We start from the raw sequence: 6,675 nt of genomic DNA on the forward strand, positions 1-6,675 counted from the left end.
CCTCCCCGCGAAAAAGGGTAAAAAAAATCAGTGTGCGAAGTACAGCGGAAAGGAGCTGGCAGAGGATCCGTTAGGCTGCCTGCCCTCTGGGTGGGGCGAGGCGGCAGGGGCGGCGGGGGAAGGTGCGACGGGTACAAAACCCTTCCCGGGCTGGTCGGTGCTGATGCTGGAGCGGCGGACGGACCTCTGTCCCCGCTCTCCCAGCCGCAGCAGCACCGGGTCCAGCCCCTTCCACCTCTCCCTGCCTGGCCGGGTCTCTCTCCCGCCCCCTTCAGTCACGTGGGTAACTTTCTATCTCTGATCCCCCTCCTCCTTTTCCTCCTCTCCCAACCGTGTGAAATAAAGCCCTCCTAAAGGCGCGAAAGAAGCGGCAGGCATGCGCGTCGAGTTTGCGCAGTGCTGCTCGCTCGCTTGCTCTTCGCTCCAGCTGAGAAGGGATGAACGGGGGAGAGGCTTCTCGCGGGAGCCGCGGTGTCTTGAGGTGGGGAGGGTTAGGGTCACCCGTTTAGCGGGGAGGCCAACTTTTTCCCCTCTTCCTCCTCTTCCTCTTTCTCTCCGCGCTGTTCTCTCTCTCTGTTAGCTTTGGACGAGGGTCAGCAACCTGAAGCCCCAAATCTTCAGGCATCCCCCTGAATCGCTTCTAACTTCCCCCTGCAACCGCAAACCCAGGGGTTCCTCTTCTAAGCATTTGGAGGAAAGGAAAGGCACTCCAGACTGTAATGGTAATCCAGGATAGTCCTTGAAACCAACTGTCAGGACACTGCATGTCCCTCCAAGTTAGTGGGATGCAGACAGCAAGATCTTGGCTTGCATGGTAGTCTCTAGGTTAGAGATTCTAGCATACATAGACCAGTGTGGGGTAAAACTGAGCTTGTGTTTGGGGTATACTGGCCAAAACGTGCCCAAAATGAGTATTGTTTTTTCCTGTCAGCAGGAGCATGTGGCATGAGAATGATTAAGGATGGTAACATGGTCTACCCCTTCTCTATCTTATTAAAATCATGATGGACAGCAAAGCTCCATCTGGTGACCAGCAAGGCACATGGAAATGTAAATAGTGACATGGAATGTAAATGATGAAGAGGGAAGGAAGGAAGGGAGGGCTATGTGTAGGTGAAATGAAGAGAAAGAAGGCTTTAATAGATCTGAATGGTGGTGGTCTGGTCTTGTAGAATGGAGATGAATACATGCAGGGAAGCGAAGGTGTTAGAATTAAATTAATTCATGCATAATTGAACCTATGTCAGAAAGTATGAAGTCTTAAGTGCCATTCTTTTTTTTTAATCCAATCATGTCCAGTTCTTGAAGACTGCCTGGAAAAGTCCCTGCAGTTTTCTTGGCAAGGTTTTTCAGAAGTGGTTTGCCATTGCCTCTTTCCTAGGGCTGAGAGAAAGTGACTGGCCCAAGGTCACCCAGCTGCCTTTGTGCCCAAGGCACGACTAGAACTCACGGTCTCCCGGTTTCTAGCCTGATGCCTTAAGCACTACCCCAAACTGGTTCTCTAAGTGCCATATTAAGAATGTAGAATAAGTACTAGCCCAGGCTGTGCCCAAAAATACCTTTATTGGTCTCAGCACAAGAAACATCTTATAGAAAAGAAATAGCAGGCAAAGAGAAATGGTTAACATATCAGTATTTGTTAGTACAGGAACATGGAGAATTTAAGATGAAGTCAAGAAAACAATTGACTGCAGAGGGATTTGGTTTTCAATGGTTTTCATATGCACAATTAAGAGAGATTTAATAAAGATAAAAAGGTAACTGGAATTGAACAACATAGGACAGAATCTGAAACTAAGCTATGTACAGATGCATACGTGATTGCAAAAATGTATAAACTTTTGTTGAGATTTGAAATGGAAGAAGAACAAGTTAAAGATTGCATGATAAAGTGGACTAAGAACTTTGGTTATAACATAACAGCCACCCAGAGTCCCCCCATTGGGGAGAGATGGGCGGTGAATAAATTTATAAAATAAATAAAAATAAATAAATACAGATGGATCATTGGGAGAGAATGTGGGTAAAAGGATCTTGTGCTGAGACCAAAAAAGGTATTTTTGGGCACAGCCTGGGCTAGTACTTATTCTACATTCTTAAATTCACATTGTGTTATAATTTAAGAGATAATTTTTATAAAATGATGTACTGTTGGTATAGGACACCAGAGAAATGATCTAAGATGTGTAAAACTACTTCTAGTCAATGCTGGAAATGTGAAAAACATGAAGGGACATTTTACCATGCATGGTGGACTTGTGAAAAAGCAAAAAAAAAAAGGATACTAATACATACGTTGATACAAAGAGTTTTAAAGATAAATATTGGGATGAAAACAGAACTTTTTTTTATTGGGACTTATGGATAATCATTCAGGAAAGACTTATGGAAGATTGATTTCATATATGGTAACTGCAGCAAGATTATTATATGCGCAAGGATAGATAAATAGTGAAATAGCCACAATGGAGGAATGGATTGTAAAGATGACAGAATTAGCAGAAATGGCAAAACTGACCTGTTTGGTCAGGGATAAAACAGTAAGTACTTTTATAAAATATTGGAAACCTTTTATGGACTTTTTTCTGAAAACAGAATGAAATGGTGATTTGCGGATTTGCTGAGTGAAAAAGGAGTTGAATATGGGACAGAAGGGATCTCTGCAATGTAATTTGAATGAGGGAGGCGGGATGATAACTTTATTTGCAACTGCTGCAAAAAAGGTTAGAAGTCGCTTTTTTAATTGTCTTTCTTTAACTGTATTGCTTTCTTCCCTTTTTTCTTTTTTCTTCTTTATCTTTTTCTAACTTTTCTTTATACATTTTCATGTTTATCTAAAAAATTTCAATAAAAATTATATCAAAAAGGAAGTATGAAGTGATGCAATCTAGGTAGTTGTGGGTACATAAGAAATTAGGAATCCATAGGTTGGTAATGGGAGCCAGTTTGAGGTAGTGGTTAAGCACCAGGCTAGAAAGCAGGAGAGCGTAAGTTCTAGTTTTGCCTAAGTCACTAGTCACAAAGGCAGCCGGGTGACCTTGGGCCAGTCACTCTCTTTCAGTCCTAGGAAGAAAGCAATGGCAAACCACTTCCAAAAAACCTTGCCAAGAAAACTTCAGGGCCTAGTCCAGGCAATCACCAGGAGTCAAGACTGACTAGAAGGCACCAAAATAATAATAATAATAATAATAATAATAATAATAAGAGTAGATTTGAACTATGGAATGTTTTGCATTGATACAGAATTCAAAGTTGGTTGCTGAATGTAGTAAAAGCCATATCGTAATAAGAGTACTATCTTTGTACACCTCTCAGAGTCACTTGTTTGTGAGATGGGCGGCTATATAAATTTGAAAAATTAAATTAAATTAATAAATAAAGGAAGTAAAACATTACAGCTTCATGAGACTGAAGTGACTGCTTAGCAAATGGTTCAGCATTGATCAGGAAGACAAAAATATGTGTTGCCCCTTGATTGTCAGATATGCTTGTGGATAAACGTACAACAAATGCTTATGATGGTGGGAGGTGTGTTCTAGATATGAATGTATGGGTATTATTGTACATGGATGATAGTCTGTTGTTAGCTGGGAACCCAAATGATTTTCAGTAAATGCTTGACGGAGTGTATGATGTAACAAGGAATATGGTTCCAAAATTAATGCATCAGTGACCAAGTAATTGAATAGCATGAAGTAACTACATTGAAGTAGTTTTGATGTAGAGAGAGAATGAATCAGGATTGAACTCCAAAGCAAAGATATGAAGGAAGAGTAAATAACTCAAGAGGAAGCAGAAGCTTGAGGAAGTTGTAGTTGGGTGGAGTTAACAAGATTCTCAAAAAGAGAAAGGTGAGGTTTAAAGAGTAAAAGGCAATGTGTGAAGAGGTAAATGGGCATGGTAGATGCAATTATAGTTTGCAAGAACAGAAACATGGCAAGATATGGTTAATGGTATTGGCATAAAGGGTTTTTGAATCAGATCAAAAGGGCAGCAAGGGGCTGTGATCGGAGGCCATGATCAATGGAAGATTGGCCTGGCCCAGTTGGCAACAAGCAATGGAAGATCAGGCTTACTCTGCTATCTAACTGTTGATAGTCATTATTATAACAAATCCTTAAAATTATTATCTTTCCCTCAACTTCCAAAAGGTTGTATGACATGTGCAATTCATAAGCTATTACCTCTACATCAAACTACCTTATGTGTGCACCTTCATTCCTCTGCTGGAAAGCCAAAACTGTACATTTCAACATCTTCTAATTAAAGGATTAATCCTGTTTTCAATAGTGGCCATTGAGGTGTTTCCTGGGAATCATACAAGAATAGAATGAATGGTCACCACTAGGATATAGGGACTGGGTATATAAATAGAACAATACATAGGATATGTAGTATTCTTCTGACAGGAGAGGTAAGAACGGTGGTACTCCAGATCAATGTTGAACTGTATTTCTCATCACCCTAACTCTTGGCTCTTTCGGCTGGAGCAGACTAAACCAGAAATGCTGAATTTGGAGGGCTGTGGTTTTCCCTACCACTGATTCCTATCTATCATGGTTTGTGAGAACAGTCTTAGACTAAAACTCTGCCTAATATAGCATCCTGTTGTCATAACATGGCCAGGCATATGCCTTTAGGAAAACCATAAATGGAACAGAAGTTTGTAAAGAATTCCCTTTTAGACAATGACTTGTGTCCATTTAGCTCAGTTCCAGTTTCGAGGGTTGATCCTCAGATCTTTCAAGAAGCCCAAAGCAAGGCATGAAGCTTTCCATTGGGACATCTGAGTGTTTAGGCTGTGCTGGGTTTAAAATGTTTTTAATTGTTGTACAGTGATGCTGGGTTTTTATTGTGCGATGTATCACTTGGGTCCTTTTGAAAAACAAGGTAGTAAATAAATAATCATGAACAACATGGGTTGCATCAAATGAAGTCCTGTTCCTAATTATCATGAATAGTAAGCATTTTTAAAAGAGCTCTGCTGGATCAGAGCCAAGGCGAGTATTCCAGGTCCCACTGTGACAAACAAGAATGTAGCTTGCAAAACATGAACACAACAGCTCCAGAATGTAATCAAGTACAGCCCCTAACATGGGTTCAAGATTGGGATAGTCTTTGCTAAGCTTAAGTTTTATTTTATAATGGCATTAATATTGATTGAATCCGTGTGATACCCTTCAGAACAGACCCACTACTATTTGGGAGGTGCAGGTAGTCCTCATTTAACGTCTGCTCATTCAGTGACCATTCAAAGTTACAATAGTAACTTTGAGGGGAACTTATGACCAGTCCTTGTAGTTGCGGCCATCGCAACGTCCCCATAGTCACACGATTGTGATTCGGGCACTTGGCAACTGGCTTGCAATTACAACGTCGCAGTGTCCCATGGTCATGTGATCGCCATTTACGACCTTCTCTGCCAGTTTCTGACAAGCAGGGAAGCCAGGGAAGGTTGCAAATCATGTAACCATGGGATGCTGCGGCCACATGGGATTCATCTAACAACGATAACTGGGACTGCCGGAATTGCTGTCATAAGTTGGCGTGGTCACACGACATTGCACCTTATGACCACATCACTTAGCAACAGGGTTCCCAGTCCCAATTACTGTTGGTAAGCGAGGACTAGCTGTATTTATTAAATTCAAAGGGTTAAGTAATTTTGGAATGCTCAAAACCCACAACACTATAGCAACCTTCCCCCATCTGCTGCCCCCCAAAATGCATTGGTTTTACCTTTATAATCCCCAGCCAGAAAAGTCATTGGTTGCTCCGTGTAGGAAAGATCACAATGGAAGCCCAACACATCTGGAGGTCATCAAGTTGGGAAAGAGTGGATTACAGTGTCAAGCAAGGAAGTCCCATGTGAACATACTGTCCCTGACTTGTAACCTTGGGACTTACCTAAATGTACTCTGAATGTTTGTGGTGAAAGCAAAATTAATGGAAATCATGTGTAAATATAGTATTCTGTGATGAAGTGTTAGTACCCTGATTACTTTGCTGAGATGCAAGAACTTACATGTAATTAAATTGGATTCTGCATTGGTCTCTGAATTAATTATGAAGTGCAACCTGCAATTAATTCAAAGAACCAATTAATTACAAAGTGGAACCCAGCAGGTAGGAGTGCTTCTGTTTTCAACTGGTCACTTCCACCGTCAAGCTAAAGAGTTTCATGAATGAGACATGCAAGGGGGAAAATCTCTCCTATGGAGGAATGAGAATGCTGAGGTGACACTCCATACGGCATGTGTCCCTGTAGTTTTGGACATACTTCAGTAACAGCAACATAGAATACTTTCTTATGGGGAATCAGACCTTGGTCAAGCTAGTATTACCTCACTCACTAGGTGAGTTTCTGCAGGATGTTGGTTAGTTTTTGCAGATCTCCATGGAAATGCTGGCAGTTGAACCATGCATGCTTTCTCATGGAAAGCATGTGCTCCACACAATTTCCAGTCAACAATTCTGTGGCTAATTTTCAGTAGTAAGTTACTTCAAAGCTGGAGTTACCACCACCATTATTAGAGAGCAAGTGATCTCAGAAGCAGTATGTCTCAATGTGATACACTGCTTCTGAATAAACAAGCTTAGGATAATGTGCAGCTCAAGAAAAGTTCCCTCTTTTAACGGGGCTGTTGAGTTCCTTCTATTTTGGCTGGAATGAGG

Source organism: Candoia aspera, chromosome 1 (genome assembly GCF_035149785.1).
Source record: "Candoia aspera isolate rCanAsp1 chromosome 1, rCanAsp1.hap2, whole genome shotgun sequence".
Taxonomy (NCBI): Eukaryota; Metazoa; Chordata; class Lepidosauria; order Squamata; family Boidae; genus Candoia; species Candoia aspera.